This window comes from Canis lupus, chromosome 32, assembly GCF_048164855.1.
Source record: "Canis lupus baileyi chromosome 32, mCanLup2.hap1, whole genome shotgun sequence".
Classification (NCBI taxonomy): Eukaryota; Metazoa; Chordata; class Mammalia; order Carnivora; family Canidae; genus Canis; species Canis lupus.
Window position 1 is genome coordinate 42,383,486 of NC_132869.1, and position 17,160 is coordinate 42,400,645.

Here is a 17,160-nt window from a genome sequence, read left to right on the forward strand (position 1 = left end):
TTAAAACATCTTTCTATAAATTTTAAAAGAAGCTATTGTGAAAAGTGTCTAATAGCCTACTGAATGGAGAAGTAATAATTTGCTTAACCCTTACTTTATTGTTGGATATTTATATTTTTTAGACAGTATATATCAATACTATTAATATTTTGTGCCTTTACCTACTTTCCTTATTTGAAGTATTTTCTTAGAATAAAATCCTAGCACTGCAATTACCAGCTCAAGACTACGAATACTTTATTATTCTGATATAATAGAATTTTGCTGATATAACAGCTATCTCGTTTCCCCAAAGAATTGTGGTAATTGTGATGCTACCAGGAACAAATGAAGGGTTTGTGTTAGAATTGGAATTAAAGCTATGGAGTATAGAAATGAAAGAAATGTAGAGATGGGAAAGAGAAGATACATATTCTGAGGCTAAGAAAGAATGGAGTACCTGGATACTAATTCCTGTGAAAGAGGGTTATTAGTTTCACTTAAAGGACTAGGAATGGAAAAAGGACTGGGCTGTGTTGAAAATTCAAATGCTTCAATATAAATACACATACATATACATCATAATCTGGGACGCCTGGGTGGCTCAGCGGTTAAGCGCCTGCCTTTGGCCTAGGGCAGGATCCTGGAGTCCCAGGATCCAGTCCCACATCGGGCTCCCTGCATGGAACCTGCCTCTCTCTCTGCCTGTGTCTCTGCCTCTGCCTCTCTCTCTCCCTCTGACTCTCATAAATAAATAAAAATCTTAAAAATATATACATCATAATCGCTTATGAATAATGTTTCTGTGATAAAGTTTCAAAAGATATGCGTTTCCCACCCTCATCAATGCAATGTTGGATACAGATAAATATTTAGGTGTAATTTACAGATTGGCTATCTGATATACCTGGGTTTAACTTGCTCTTTAGTACTGCTTATTCTAACCTAACATTTAGTAATCTGGTGTGTGGATCTTTATTACTGCTGCTTGAAGATACACAAAGAAATAATCTCTCTTGAGGATAACATATTAAATTATAAAAAATTATGCATATAAATTACAAAATAACCCCACGTTACTGTTTTCTCTTTTAGCCAATTTAGTAAACCATACTGGGAAGCAGGTGGCCTGTGTTCTAGCAACCTGTTGTGTTATTTGCTTGGTGCATAATTTTGGGCCTTCATCATCTTACCTATATATTGGGATTGTATTTTATCTAACTATAAGCCAGTATTGGAACATGACATCTCTTGTTTAATATTTCTAATCTTGAGGTGCCTGGGTGGCTCAGTCAGTTAAATGTCTGCTTTCAGCTTGGGTCTTGATCCCAGGATCCTGGGATGGAGCCCCACATCAGGCCTCCCTGCTCATGGGTAGTCTGCTTCTTCCTCTCCTTCTGCCCCTTTCGCCGCTCATTCTCCCTCTCTCTTAAATAATAAAATCTTTTGAAAAAGAATATTCCTAATCTTAAATATATTTAGCGAGTATATGATACTTGAATAAAAGTGGAAGAATTTTTCTTTTGCTAATGCCTACTACGATTTGAGTATCTTTCTAAAAAAAATTTTGATCATCTTATTAACCTCATTACCAGGTTAGATTTGAAGTTATTATTTTAAAAGTCACTTTATGGGATTCTCTTAGGGCCATTTGTCTGCTCCTTTGACCATCAGATGAATCTCAATGTATATACTCAAGGGCAGTTGCTTTTCTATCACTGCCTTCCTCTTTCTCCTTTGCTCCTATTATAGATTTTGGGACAGTATGTACCTGCTCATCAGGGATAAACAGAAAGGGCCCTGAAATGTAGGCTTAAAGAGAGACCTTCCTCTCTGTCTATGCACTGTAACCTCCCTAAGAAAAACAATATGAAACAAACAAAAAAACTTCTCTGATTCATTATATGCATAGATAAGTGCCTATCTAAGTGCCATTTCTCTTCCAGCTTCTGTTAGCCTCTAGAAAATTTTAGTAGTGATAATGAAGGATTATGGAGTATGAGAATGATAACTTGCCTGAGAGGCATTCAAATGCTGTCCATATCACTTATTGGTTAAGTGATTTTGGCAAGTGACCTAAGCTCTCTAAGTCTCAATTTTTTCATAGGTAAAATGAAGTTAGTCAATACCCACAACATCCAATTATTAAAATTAAGTTAGTCAAATGGTATTTGGCATTATGGCTAACTTTGGTTTGAATACGAATATCTAGAAAATAAGGAGAGTGCCATAAAATAAAGTAGTTTTTAAGTTGATTCAAATTAGAAGCTGGTTTGGTTTCTAGGTTCTTAAAAAAATCCAATCCTTTAAAGAATCCGTTCTAGATGGGGGAGCAAATATAAAGGCTTTTAATTCTTTCATGTTCCAATAGATGCCAGTTCCACGGTATAGAAAGTGGTGTATTAAAAGCAACAGCCAAAATGAAGAATAATTTTGTATCTTTTCCATTAGACAAAAACTTGCTGGTGAAATTATGGGGAATACAACACACTCATACATTGCTGGTGACACCCAAAATTAGTACAACCTTTCAGAGAAATAATACAGTATTGTATCGAGAACTATAAGATGTCCAAACTCTTAGAACCAATAACCTCAAAAGACTTTATTTTAAGACAAAAATTCAAATAAAGATAACAGCTACAGTTTTACTTAACAATGCCTGGCACATAAAAGGTACTCAAGTACATCTTCAGATGAATACCTTTATTTGCACTGACCTCTTCAAATCACTGCCCTTGGTTCCCTCTCATTTAAGATTTTCTGATTTCATCATCTCAGTATAATTTTAGAATCAAATTCTTGTAACTTTGTCTAGTCTCTGTTCTCCAACCTTTTCCATTAACTTCATTGTTGATTGCTATCAACAATTGCTACCCCCTTAACTTCTGATACTTTTATCCTCTAAATTCAGTTGACCTTCACAAGGAAACCAAGTTGATGATACCACATCCTTGACCAAATCAAAAAGAAATCTGATGCTTCCTTCAAAATCCTAGGATGTTTTTCTCCTTCTAGTCTAATCAACTGCCTCACTGCCTGCTTTATTTAAGACACAAGATAGCCAGAAACCTTCACACCCATCCTCACCATATCCTTAGTCTTGTACCTAGCCACTTATATTTCCCTCTAGGATCTGAGGAAAAATTATCACCTCCTTGCTTCCATACTCTTTTGCTTCTTTCTTCCAGTTCCATCCAAAATCCAAATTCTTCAGATTTAAGTATCTCTTTTTTAAAAAAAAAATATTTTATTTATTTATTCATGAGGGACACACAGAGAGAGGCAGAGGGAGAAGCAGGCTCCATGCAGGGAGCCCGATGTGGGACTTGATTCTGGGTCCTCAGGACCGAAGGCAGATGCTTAACCGCTGAGCCACCCAGGCGTCCCTCCTTCTTTTTTAAAGATATAATTCATATACCTCTTCAGTGTACAATTTCAGTGGTTTTTAATATGTTGGTTATACGAGGTGTTTTAGTATCAAGGTTGTACAACCATCACCATTATCTAATTCCAGAACATTTTCATTACTCCCAGAAGAAACTCCATACCCGTTAGCAGTCACTCCCCATCCCCCACCTCCAACCCCTGCCAACCTCTAATATACTTTGTCTCTATGGACATCTCATATAAGTGAAATCATACATTATATGGCTTTCTGTGTCTGGCTTCTTTCACTTGAGTGTAATATCCTCAAAGTTCATCCATGACATAGTATGTATCACTACTTCATTCCTTTTTATTGATGAATAATATTTCTTTGTATGGCTATACCTCACTTTATTTATCAATTGATGAATATTTTGGTTTGTTTCTATTTTTTGACTCTTATGAGTAATGCTGTTGTGAACGATATGCAATATGAACACTTGTATAAAAGTTTTTGTGTGAATATATTTTCAATTTTCTTGGGTATGCAAACTATGAATGGAAATGCAAATTAAGTACCTCTTGATATCCAAATCTATTGTTTCTGAGTTCGGATAGCTTGGGTTATCTCTCACAATGCAAACAATTCTATACTGACCTCTCCACTGCACTTTCAAACACCTGAAGTCTTCAGTCTACACATATTAATTTTAACTTCTTTTCAATTAAATTGAGGACAGGGATTAATTCTTACAGTTTGATCATACAGTAGTTATTTAATATATGCTCATTGCTACACTGACACCCTGAGATGCTCACAAATGTGAGAATAAGGAGCTATTCATTCCTTCATTTGGCAGATATTTGAGTTGTACACCGTCACTGTGTTTAATGTTGGGTATAAATAGTGCACAAAAGTTACTAAGTTCCATCATACCCCAAGTGCCAATTCAACTCCACAATATGCACTGGATACTTGTGAATAGCACTGTGCCACGTATTTCAGCTGCCACGTATTTCAGCAGACATGGACAGGAATAAGATAAAATGCAGCCTTTTATGGCAGCAGATAAGCTCTACATTAAAAAAAAAAAAAGCAACGACAAAAGCCAACACCAGCAGCAGCACTGGGTATCAAATGGCATAAGGAAAGTACAAAAGGCTCTGGAGGGTCAATGAGCAGAGCATATATGCTTGAAAGAGTGGAGAAGGATAGACATCAGAAAATACTTCCCAAAGTACTGAAGATGATAGAGCCTCCAAGATGATGGCATTTTGATAGGTAGGGATTCCTAGGAAAAGAGAAAGTGTTTCAGGAGGAGGATAGCAAGAACAATGATTGTAAGGCTGGGTACACTACAGAATTTTTTAAAGAGACCAATCCAGTTAGGAATGTGTAGATGGGTAATGAGTGAAGGCTCTTGAATGTTAGGCTTAGTGACTAAATAGGTTAAGAATGAAGTGCCTGGGTGGCTCAGTTGGTTAAGCATCTGCGTTCAGCTCAGGTTCTGGCCCAGGGTCCTGGGTTCTAGCCCCATATCCAGCTACCTGCCCAGCGGGTTGCCTGCTTCTCCCTCTCCCTCTGTAGCTCCCTCTGCTTGTTCTCACTCTCTCTCTCTCAAATAAATAAAATATATATATATATATATAAAGTAGATTTAGAAGAATCATTTGAAAGTCTTTCTACAATTCAAATTACTTTAGTGATTCCCTAATCTTTTCTTGAAATTTTTCTATTATGTATATTTTCTTTCTTTCTTTTTCTTTTCTTTTCTTTTTTCTTTTCTTTCTTTTCTTTCTTTCTTTTTCTTTCTTTTTTTTTAATTTATGATAGTCACACACACAGAGAGAGAGAGAGAGGCAGAGACACAGGCAGAGGGAGAAGCAGGCTCCATGCACTGGGAGCCCGATGTGGGATTCGATCCCGGGTCTCCAGGATCGCGCCCTGGGCCAAAGGCAGGCGCTAAACCGCTGCGCCACCCAGGGATCCCTATTATGTATATTTTCTAAAGTGATCATGGAAATTAGAGATTTCTCCTTTCCACAAGGAATAAAAAGTAAAATCTGGATTGCTAAACAAGCTGCTGGGGGAAGGCATAATTTCAAAAATTCTAGCACTGCATCTCCATACTTTTGAGGACATGTAAGGTTTAAAACACATACACAGGCAAATCCTAATAGCCAAAATAGCAGAAGAGACTGGGAATAAAGTAATTACATTCATTAAGCTCCTAACTCTAGGCATTGTGCCAGGTGATTTACACAGACTATCCTCAGTCCACCAAACAACCCTATTTAGGTATGGCAACTGAGGCTCAGAGAGATCAAACAAATTGTTCAAGGTAACCAAGCTAGTAAGCTCAGCTAGTAAAAGGTGGACATCAGTTTTGGAACTAGGCCTCTCTGATCCCCTATTTTCTGAATTGCTCACTTTTGTTTTCACTACATAAAGGAGGCCAGAATGATAAGTTCATGATGCATGCGCCAAAAAAAAAGCACTAAATATTTAACAAAGGAGCTTTAATGGTCTGGAGAAAAATTACACTGAAATATTCAAAACTGGGTTTAGAATGGCTTGGAGATCAAGATCAAGAGAGATGAAGTTTAGGGCTGCTCTCAATTCAGTACGAACAATGATTATACGATAGATCTTATTTAGGGATACCAAGGGAGCACTATTCTACTTTTTATTTGGAGACTAGAGAGTAAATTCCAAGAGAATATGGTTATTTGTCTGCATTCACTGACACATCACAAGTTCCCAGAATAGGGGTCTATCCCACAGTAAGCACTCAATAAACTTTTGCTGACATAATGAAAAGTCACGTAAGGGGTATTTTCATTTGAATCCTCTTGAAGTTCTTGAAATAAAGACAGCAGAAAAAAAAGAAAAGACAGCAGAGTAGTAAGTTTAAAAACCATTCAAGTAGTTAGGATACTTTCTTCAACACTCAACCCCATGGCCAAAACAAACTACCAAAATAACAAACATACAAAAAGGTAATTGGTGGACACTGGGGGCCGGATGTGTGTGTGTGTGTGTGTGTGTGTGTGTGTACTCAGATCATTAAGCATCTGCCTTTGACTCAGGTCACGATCTCAGGATCCTAGGGTGGAGCCCTGCCCCCCACCCTCCTCAGTGGGGAGTATGCTTCTCCCTCTGCCCCTCTCTCTGCTCCTGTTCTCTCTCAAATGAATAAATAAAATCTTAAAAAAAAAAAAAAGAGAGAGAGAGAGAGAGAGATGGACAAAAGAAATTAAAAGACACTTTTGCACTTAATATAGTACCTAGCAGGATGCCTGAGTGGCTCAGTGGTTGAGTGTCTGCCTTTGGCTCAGGGCGTGATCCTGGAGTCCCACATCAGGCTCCCTGCGTGGAGCCTGCTTCTCCCTCTGCCTATGTCTCTGCCTCTCTCTCTGTGTCTCTCATGAATAAACAAAATCTTAAAAAAAAAAAAAAAATAGTACCTAGCACTCTGGATAATCAAATTTCAGTGAAATGGAATCCAGAATTTTAACTTATTATTTTAATATTTTAAACTGTTGTGAGCAGTATAACCAATGGCTGTTTCTGGAAAAGAAAATGGTTTCTTTGGAAAAGAAAAACCTAATCTGAGTACGGACAATTTCTTGCTTATAGATAGTAAGAAATGGAATGTACGGACAATTCTTGCTTATAGATAGTAAGAAATGGAATGAAAATCTCAAAATCATTAACTCTAAGGAGTAATGGAGTTCACTTCCCTAAGTCTTTTTCTAATTTGTAAAAAAAATTTAAATTATTTACTTGAGAGAGAGCAGGAGCAGGAAGAGGGGCAGAAGGAGAGGGGCCAGGAGGGCAGAGAATCACAGTCCTCACAAGGCAGGGAGTCTGACTGCGCTCCATCATGACCCAAGCCAAAGGCAGACATTTAACAGACTGAGCCACCCAGGCGGCCCTATTTTTCTAATTTTGATTCTATTAAAACATACAAAGAAAACTGCAACAGAGAGCACAGAGGGGAAAAAAAAATCTTTGGAAGATAACAAGCCTTTCTAAAGAAACACTTTTTAAAGATTTAAAGAAAATAAAAGCCAGGCTCCATGGACTTGCTCTCTGTTTTTCACAGGCTTTTCTAATATTTCTTCTTTGATGGGACCAATGAAAAACTGCCACTTGTCACAAAATGTCTTCTTTCAGATATGTGGTGTATATATTACTTTCTTCAGAACAGACAGTTCTGCAAGCTGCTTGTCTTTCAGCTGCAGCAAATTTTCTTCTGTTACACTGCAATTCTTCCATGGAATAGCATAAAGACCCAATTAAAAAAAACTCCTTTGCTCTCTAGTTTCCTAAAAGCAATACTACTGTATCTCAATCAATATTTTAACTACATTTTCTCTATCTTTTTCATTTAAAAGTTCCACGATCTTTGCTTACTGCAGTAACTCCTAATACTATAGTTTAATTTGTCAGGGTGATCGTATCACATTTTCTTTTATACTTTAATAATATGGAAGACAGTGAACACTTTCTGTCCAATCAATTAATTAATACTTGCTTGAGGCAGTCTACATGTCCCTAACCTTCAATTAATAATAACATAGACATTATCGTGTCTTGCCTTTTCAATTACTGCAGAAATTCTGTAGTCTTTCAAAGGATAACTCACTGATTTTAGGGTCTTAGATTTTTTCCCCCCAATGTTTACATAAGGTTAAAACATGTATTTTTTCCCTTACTGTAATATTTAGTTTAAAACACATTTTTTCAGGGATCCCTGGGTGGCTCAGCGGTTTAGCGTCTGCCTTCGGCCCAGGGCATGCGTGATCCTGGAGATCCGGGATTGAGTCCCACACTGGGTTCCTTGCAAGGAGCCTGCTTGTCCCTCGGTCTGTGTCTCTGCTTCTGCTTCTTCTTTTTTTTTTTTTAATTATTTATTTATTTATGATAGTCACAAAGAGAGAGAGAGAGAGAGAGGCAGAGACACAGGCAGAGGGAGAAGCAGGCTCCATGCACCGGGAGCCCGATGTGGGATTCGATCCAGGGTCTCCCGGATCCCGCCCTGGGCCAAAGGCAGGCGCCAAACCGATGCGCCACCCAGGGATCCCTCTGCTTCTGCTTCTGTCTCTCTGCCTCTCATGAATTAAAACAAACAAAGAACCCCACATTTTTCTAATAAATAATAATGGCTTTTTCAAAGAACTAGAATTAAGACAATTGCAAATTCAGAGGATAGAATAGGTAACAAATCCCAAAGGAAAAAACAAAACGAAACATGGGCCTTATGCTTTTAAAAATCCTTTAAAGACCTTACAGTTTACTTGATATTCTAAAATCACTACAAAAAAAATTAAAATAAAATCACTACAGTTGAGATTTCATAGGCTCCAAACGGATGGATTCCATTAGTACAAACACACACACCTGTGATACTTGAAAGGAGAAGACAAGAAAAATTGAGTGTTTATTACCACTTTACACATTGCTTCTTATAATAAAACACTGACAACATAGGAAAAAAAAAAAAAAGTCCTGTCTTACCCATCTTCTGTCTTCCGTGAGCCAAATGCCCTGCTTGCTTAAAACCTGAGTACCATGATCTCCGCAGCATGGTTTGCAAACAGAAAGGGCAGATACCAGGTTTTCATCGGGGCTGAAATTACTTAAATTACAAAGGTGGAGGGGGGGGGGGGAGTGTATCGACCTACAGCTGTCCCAGGAGCTCCGTGACAGGGACAGGTAAGAATTTTCAGGCCTGAGGAAGTAAGTGGTTTTCAGCTACAAGGCGAAAGCTGCCGCCTAAAATCAACAGGTGTAGGAGCCGAAGAGCACTCGGTATGGGTTAAGGGGACACCAAAGGCTTCACCCCTGCCAGGTGAAGATGCCTCCCCGCTCTGAGCCAACACGAGAGTCCTGGGGGCAGGCGTGGGGCCGGCGGTCGGAGAGGCTGGGACACTTGCCTCGGGCCGGGACACCTGCTTCCGGCTGGGGCCAGGACACCTGCCTTGGGCTGGGACACCTGGCTTGGGCCGGGACACCTGGCTTGGGCCGGGACACCTGCCTCTGGCTGGGACACCTGTTTGGGCCAGGACACCTGGCTCAGGCTGGGACATCTGCTTCAGGCTCGGGCTGGGACACCTGGCCCCAGCCGAGGCACCTGGCTCCAGCTGGCTCAGGCTGGGACACTTGCCTTGGGCTTGGGCCGGGACACCTGCTTCGGGCTGGGACACCTGCTTCGGGCTCGGGCCAGGACACCTGCCTCTGGCTGGGACTCCTGCTTGGGCCAGGACACCTGGCTCAGGCCGGGACACCTGCTTGGGCCAGGACACCTGGCTCAGGCCGGGACACCTGTTTGGGCCAGGACACCTGGCTCCAGCTGGCTCAGGCTGGGACACTTGCCTCGGGCTTGGGCCGGGACACCTGCTTCGGGCTGGGGCCAGGACACTTGCCTCGGGCTGGGACACCTAGCTTGGGCCGGGACACCTGCTTCGGGCTCGGGCCAGGACACCTGCCTCCGGCTGGGACACCTGCTTGGGCCAGGACACCTGGCTCAGGCCGGGACACCTGCTTCAGGCTCGGGCTGGGACACCTGGCCCCAGCCGAGGCACCTGGCTCCGGCTGGGACACTTGCCTCGGGCTTGGGCCGGGACACCTGCTTCGGGCTGGGGCCAGGACACCTGGCTCAGGCTGGGACACCTGGCTCTGGCCGAGACACTTGCTTCGGGCTCGGGCCGGGACACCTGCCTCCGGCTGGGAAACCTGGCTCGGGCCGGGGGCACGGAGGGCGCGCGGACGTGCCGGAGCCGAGGGGGTCTAACAGCGCCCTGCGAACACCTGGGGGAGGAGCTGTTCCCTCCTAACGCGGGGAGACAGAGCTCCCGGATCCGGGCGGGAGGCGGCGGGCGGCGGGCGACGAGCCACGAGCCACGAGCCACCGCCGACCCTCCCGCGGCGCACACGCCCCCAACCTCAGGACGCCGCGCCCGCCGCGCCGCGCGCACCACGCCCCCGCCCCCACCGGAAGCGGCTCCGGCCGCCCCTCCCCCACCGGAAGTGGGGCGCCCCCGTTCGGGCGGCCTCAAGCCGAGCCGAACCGGCCACAACGGCCAAAGGAGACGGCGTTGGGGGGGCGCGGGGCCGCTCGGCCGTGGCCACCCCGCAGCCCGCCCTGCTTACCGGCCTGCTGGCGGCAGGGGCAGGCGGGGACGGGGCCCGCAGAGGCCCCCGCACGGAGGACAGTCCCCTGAGCCCCTCTCGGTCGCCTGCACTCCGCTCGCTGCGGCGTCTCGCGGCGGGGGAAATTCCTCCGCAGCACTTTCTTTCGCTATCTTTCCTTTCCCTTCGCCCGGCCGCTGAGCCACCTCCCCCGACGCAGCCTTCCTTGTCGCGATGGCGTTTAGAATTGCTCCGGCGAGGAGGAAAAGGGACTATTACCCCCCGTACCTTGAGAAAAACGAAGGGATTATTTTGTTCCAATGCGGCGAGGGACTACGTGATGACGCAAGGTGAGGCCGGCTTTCGCGGAGCTTCCTGGGAGATGTAGTTTTTGACGTCGCTAAGGCCTGCAGAAAGGACTCGGTAATTACGGGATGCTGGGGGCCCTTGGAAACACGTGTTTTGCACTCGACGGCAGGCTGGCCAGGGGGCTTCGGCACCGAAAGGGCGAACGACCTGCCGCCCTTTCCGTCTGGGACTGAGCGGAACCCGAATTTCCCTTGGCTTTAGCCCAAGGGCCCGGTCGTCCCGCCCTCTTCCCTCGGCCACGCCCCCGCCGGTCAGTCTGGAGCCCTCATAGGCTGATGGTCCGGAGGTGGGCGGGGCCTCGCGGTGGCTCCTCCCCCGGGCCCGGGGCGAGCCCGGGGAGACGGCCGAGCGGGGGCTCGTGCGCGTGCGCGTGCTCGCTCCGCGGGGAGCCGCGGCGGGTGCGCGCGGAGGGGCGGCGCGCGGGCCGGGAGGAGGCGGGCGCGCGGGCTGGTGGGCCGGGCGGGCGGCGGGCGGCGGGCGGCGGGCGGCGGGAGCGCGCGGCAGGCTCGGCAGGCTCGGCGGCGGCCAGTAGTTAGTTACTTGTTAGTGTCAGTTGCTCGGCGGCGGCGGCCGCGGTCACCGGGCGGGGGACGGGCCGGCCGGCGATGGTGGTCGCCCCAGCGGCACGCGCGCCTTCCAGGTAACGGGGCCAGGGCTGCCCGCGTCCCCTCGGTTCCCTCCCCGGCGCCGGCCGGCCCGGGGGGCGAGCGCTGCCCCGGCGGAGCCCGGGCGGGGCGCGCGGGGTCGTGGGGCGGCGCCACGGGGGCGCAGGCGGCCGGTGCGTCCTGCCCGGTGCGGGCTGTGCGGCCGCCCCGAGCCCCGCCGCCCCCTGCAGCCCCCCCGACCCCCCTGCACTCCTCCCCGGGGCCCCGCCGCTCCCCTGCAACGCCCCCCCCCCGCTGCCCTCCCCGCCGTCCTTCCCCCGTCCCCCTCTGCACCCCCCGCCGCCGTCCCGAGCCCCGTCCCCCCCTGCAGCCCTCCCCGCCGCCCCCTGCACCCTCCTCGCCTCTCCCCTGCACCTTCCCGCCGCCCCCCTGCACCCTCCCCGCCGCCCCCCTGCACCTTCCCGCCGCCCCCCTGCACCCCTCCCCGCCGCCCCCCTGCACCCCCTGCACCCTCCCCGCCGGCCCCCCGCCCCCCTCCCCGCCGTCCCGAGCCCCGCCGCCCCCCCCTCCGCCGCCCGGAGCCCCGCCCCGGAGCTCCCCCCGCCCCCCGCCCCCCGGCGAGGACGGCCGCCCCGGTCGCCCGGCGCCCCCCAGAGGAGGGAAAGTTGGAGCTGGCGCAGGGGCGCCCCCGGGCGCGGCGGGGCTGCCGCTGGGGAAAGTGCAGCTGCGGGGGCTGGACGCGGGCGCTGCTGCGTGTCGGCGGCCCCGCTCGGCCCCGGAGGCTCCCCCGCCCGCCCGCTCTCCTGCGGGCCGCGGCGGCTGGTCTCGTCCCTCGGTCGCCCGCGGGCTCCTGGGTCGGGGCTACTTTGCGACCCGCGGGCGGGAGGGCGGGCAGCCCCCTCCCCCCTCCCTCCCCTCCCCTCCCCTCCCTCCCCTCCCCCCCCCCCCCCCCCCCCCCGGCCGGCCGAGGGCACGACTTCGGTGTCGGCCCCAGCGCTGCCCCGGACGCGCGTGGAGGCGCGGAGCCGGCCTCGTGGTGGCGGCCTCGCCCCTGGAGCCCGGCACGCCCGGCCCGCTCGCGGATCGGGGACTTCCACCCGGGCCGCCGACCTGGGCGCCTGCTGCGGGCCGCGCCCGCCCTCCCCCTCCCCCGCGGGGACCCCGACGCGCCCCCCGGCCCCGGCCCCGGCCCCGGGCGTCCGCGGACACTCGCGCGGCGCCCCGCCCCCCCCAGCCCCCCTCGGCGCCCGCGGCAGGCGCTCCCGGCAGGTGGGGCCGCCCCCGGCCCAGGCCCCCGCCCGGGGACTCCGGCGAGCGGGAGCAGGGTGCCTGCCATTGCCGGGGAGCTGGGCCATGACCAATTCACCAAGTATGCGAAAAACAAACCTCTTTCCGTAGCTGTCAGAAGGGGAAATATTTTATCATGTCTTTATTTTGGAGACTGTAGCTTGATTATATTACATGGGGGGGAAAAGCCTCAAGCCCTTTTCCTTGAGGCTGGTGATGTGTGGTCCTTTCCATCCCCTCTCTGCCATTTAGGAGCTGGTATTTCTGTTTGGCTGGGTCCCAGTAGGGGAAGAAAATATTTGGGCGAAAGGACAAGAGAAGATTGCTTCGAGCTGTTATGATGAGTATTCACTTTACCCAGTGATAGTGCAGAGAACAACTTCCTTGCTGATGTTTGGGCCCCATTAACATTCTGTCAGAATCCATTTTTAAGAGTCTACCCTGAGGCCCATAAAGAAGTAATGCCACTTTATAGCTGTTTCTGACAATCACATTAAAAAATGTGTTCCTGGAATGCATTATATGTGTACTCATATAAACATTTATCTTTGTACATTTATGGTAATGTAAATATTTAAGTCGGAGAGCTTAAAAACTTTTATTTGCTTATTTGCATACATGTTTTTCAACATCTAGCAGTGCCAACCTTATTTGCCAAATAAGCATCAGCCATAAATTCGTGCTTTGGCACATTTCATATAATAACTCTTCTAAATTGCTCCATGGTGAAGCATCATGAGATTAGCATTTGCTTCATGAGAGAGATTTGTTGTTGTTTTTAACTGTAATGATGTGCTGTTTAAGTGGAACAGGTGCTGGGCTCTAGCTGTTTGTGTTTAAACCTGCCAAATCACACTCTTTTTGTTGGTTGGGTTGTTTAAGTAATTTAGGAACCAGACTGTGGCCCCTGGCTTGCCAAGAGTGAGTTCAAGGTTCCATCTCACTGCTGCAGATCCCTGTCTCCACTGTGACAGGCAGGTGTGTGTGATGAGCTTTACTTGCTCCTTGCTGTTCTCTCTGTAATTCCTACTCCTCACCACCATCCCAGTCCTTTCCTTACTAGAGCTCCCTGGAAAGTCTAGGCTCCTTCATTGCTGGTTTGCTTTCCTTGTAGAACTAGAAATTCTAGGAACTTTCAGGCCAGGAACAGATAGTTCATGTTTCTTTGACAAATATTTTGATTGCTTTTCAAGTGATAGGCATGATAGGCCCTGAGCATATGTAGAATGATGTGCCTTTTTGCATGGAGGAGAAGATAGTACCGTTTAGGAGGAGAAGATAGTTGATAACTGATAATTAACAATATGATGTGATATATGACACAGGTATAAGTAGATTCCTCTGGGTGGAAGCATGCAGGAGGGGTAGTTGATTAAGACTTGGGGTCTTGGGGAGGGAGAGTCCTGGAATGCATCCTCATGCGTTACCTGAGCTAATCTTCAAAAATAGGACTTAACTGGGTTCAGCAAAAGGGAAAGGACATTTAATATTTATTTGTATATATATATATATTTTTTGATAAAACGCCAGTCTATTTTGCTCAACCTGTCTGGCATCCCCCCTTCCCTTAACCCTGTCACCCTGATATATGGTAAAGGGCATGTTAGACTAGTGCTGTCCTGTGAACATATAATGGGAGCCACAAATATGTTATATGTATTTTTGAATTTTCTAGTAGCTGCATTAAAAAGTGAAATTAATTTTAAAAGTGTATTATTTAACCTGATATAGCTAAAATGTTATCATTTCAACATGTAATCAGTATTTTGAAAGAATTGGAATATTTAACATTACCTTTTTCATACTAAGTCTTCAGAATCTGGTATGTATTTTAAATTTAAAGCACATTTCAATTTAGTCACATTCAAGTAATCAGTAGCCAAAGGTGGACAGCACAGTTTTCAAACAGGGGCCAGTGAAGTGGTAAGACTCACTGAAATCACTCAATGCCTTATCAGCCAAGTTAAGGAGCTTTAACTTTATCCTGAAGGCTGTGAAGATTTAGTGGGGGGAAAAAATGCTGTGATGGAATCAGATTTGTGTTTTAGACCTATCATGTTGCCAGTGAAGTGAATGCTGGATTAGAGAAGGGCAAAACTGGAAGCAAGATCAGTTAGGAAGCCATTCCTGAAAGTATGAGGGATATAAAGGAGGGGGGTGGATGTGTAAGAGATTTGGGAAGTATTATCAACAGTATAAGGTAAATAATCAGATGATAGAGCTGAGCAAGGTTGAAGATATAGGATGATTCCTACATTTTTGTTGTGTGCTACCGTATGGGGCAGGCAACTGAAGAGAAGCCAACCATCTGTGCCAGACGGACCCAGGATGGAAAAAAAGCAAACTATGCATTTAGGGGGTCAATAGTGAACAAACTTAGCTACTTCGGTACAAATACAGTGTTTTTAACAGATAACTGAAAAAAAGAGTATAGATGGAGGGAGATAAGGGGATTTAGAGAAGTTTACTCCCTCCTCTTTTAAATTAAGAGGATTTGGGGCATAGATTCATATGAGATGGAAAAGAACCAAAGTTGGGGAGAAATGGGCAGGGAGAGAGGGTGAGAGGTGATTGATGGAGTCAGAGATTTGTAAGCAGTGAGCGGGGGGTGGGATCCAAGGCATATGTAGAGAAATTGGCCTTGGGTAGTAGGTGATTTTCCTTTTCCAGTGAACAGAAAGGAAGGAGGTAAAGTCAGAGATAAAAGTTTCTGATAGGGGCAAGAAGGAAAATGAGTTGATAACATGTATCATGTTTGAGTACCTGCTAAGAGTGAAGGAGAAAGTAGTGGAGTAAGAGTTCTCAAAAAGAGTATGTGAGCTTATAATAGCTTCCAAGTGAATGAGAGAGGGAGAGAAGGGCAGACACACTGACACAGACATGACGAGAAAATGAAGGATTGTTAAGCAGCACTGAGGGCCCATTTGAGATCGTACACCTTGGATCCGTGGGTTTTTTTTTTTTTTCTCCAGCATGATCACTCTGTGTATAACTAAAGAAACTGCTTAATACTCCTAAGAGCTCATAAAGTAGTAACTGTTAATCTCCTTAATTGTAAGATGAACAGCTGGGCCTGCAAAGCCTGGTAGTTCAGTTTCAAAACCCAGGTTGGTAACCAATGCTTTGCAGATGCCTGCTTAGGAGAGATTCCTGAAGGACGAGGAAGTTAATGATATCGAGGGTTGGAGTCCAGGCTGGATCGTGAACAGGAATACTGGAAAGGGTGATTTCATTGGGAGAAGATGAAGGGCATGAAGGGCTAGGTAGATGTCACTGTGAAGCTGAAGAGCTAGTGAGGAGGAAGCAATACTATTAGCTTTTATTTATGGGGTACCCACTATATGCTAGACACTTTACCACCTTGCTCTACAATGTGTTATTAACAAAGTCTTCCCTTTGTCATTCTCCATCAGATGAAGAAACAAGATTAAACAGTTTAAACAATCTATCCAGAGACATACACTATCAACTGATGAAACCATGATCCAAAGCCTGTTTTTCTGCAAATCATACTCCTTTTCTTCTTCTTCTTTAATAGTTTTTATTTTTTAAGTAAGCTCTAGGCCCAGTGTGGGGCTCACACTCACACCCCAAGATCAAGAGTTACATGCTACATCACCTGAGCCAGCCAGGCACCTCCAGATCACATTCTTCTTAAGGAGATAGGATAGAAAACACAATAGTGTTGAAAAGTGGTTGAAATACACTGGGATATTTAATTTAGGATTTCAGGGTATATCATTCATTTAACAAATGTTTGTTGAGCATTTAGTACATGTATCAGGCATTATTCTAGGTGCGCAGGTTCGAATAGTGAACCAAACACAGAATTGTTGCCTTCATGAATGTTGCATTCTAGACAGGGTGAGACAGACATTAAAATAAGTGAGAGTTATTGTTATATGAGAAGGTGATAAGTGCTACAGAGAAAAATAAAGCAAGCAGGAGGGATAGGGATTCTACAGAGTATGTGCACTTTTAAAGAGGATGTCTGGGAAGGACTTAGTGAGAAATGAATGAGCAAAGACTTAAAAGAAGTAGGGGTCATACTAGGTAGCAGAAACTTGTTGCATTGGTCCTGAATCAGAGGTGTGCTTGGCTAGTGTACCTGCACAGGACTGAACAGAAGAGAAGGTGGTAAGGTCAGAGAGATAACTGGGTCCAGATCTTGTAGAATTTGTAGGCCATTGTAAGCACTTGGTTGTTTACTTTGTGCAGTGGAAACTGTTACAGGGTTTTGAGTAAAGGTATGACACGATTTAAAAACTTCGCTTTAAAAGCGAAGTTAACATGCTTTAAAAACTTAGCTCTGGGGCAGCCCCGGTGGCTCAGCGGTTTAGCGCCCCCTTCAGCCAGGGCCTGATCCTGGGGTCCTGGGATCGAGTCCCACTTCGGGCTCCCTGCATGGAGCCT

At 46.8% G+C, this 17,160-nt stretch overlaps 2 protein-coding genes across 41 annotated transcripts in view; one reads left to right on the plus strand and one right to left on the minus strand.

Annotated features, from left to right (window-relative positions):
• HMG20A (high mobility group 20A) overlaps window positions 1–11,049 on the minus strand; it is a 77,459-nt gene extending 66,410 nt beyond the window's left edge. For 2 of the 4 annotated variants that reach the window (XM_072809809.1, XM_072809807.1), the window contains exon 1: window positions 10,508–11,048. The gene's annotated coding sequence lies outside the window, so the exon portion shown is untranslated. Of the gene's footprint in view, window positions 1–10,507 lie in introns of all 4 variants that reach the window. The other 2 variants (XM_072809810.1, XM_072809808.1) reach the window with 2 other exon arrangements.
• The window catches only part of PEAK1 (pseudopodium enriched atypical kinase 1), a 294,889-nt gene continuing 288,122 nt past the window's right edge, over window positions 10,394–17,160 (plus strand). For 20 of the 37 annotated variants that reach the window (XM_072809796.1, XM_072809795.1, XM_072809764.1 and 17 more), the window contains exon 1: window positions 11,345–11,495. The gene's annotated coding sequence lies outside the window, so the exon portion shown is untranslated. Of the gene's footprint in view, window positions 10,910–11,337; window positions 11,496–13,629; window positions 13,726–17,160 lie in introns of those variants that run through there. The other 17 variants (XM_072809760.1, XM_072809761.1, XM_072809794.1 and 14 more) reach the window with 4 other exon arrangements.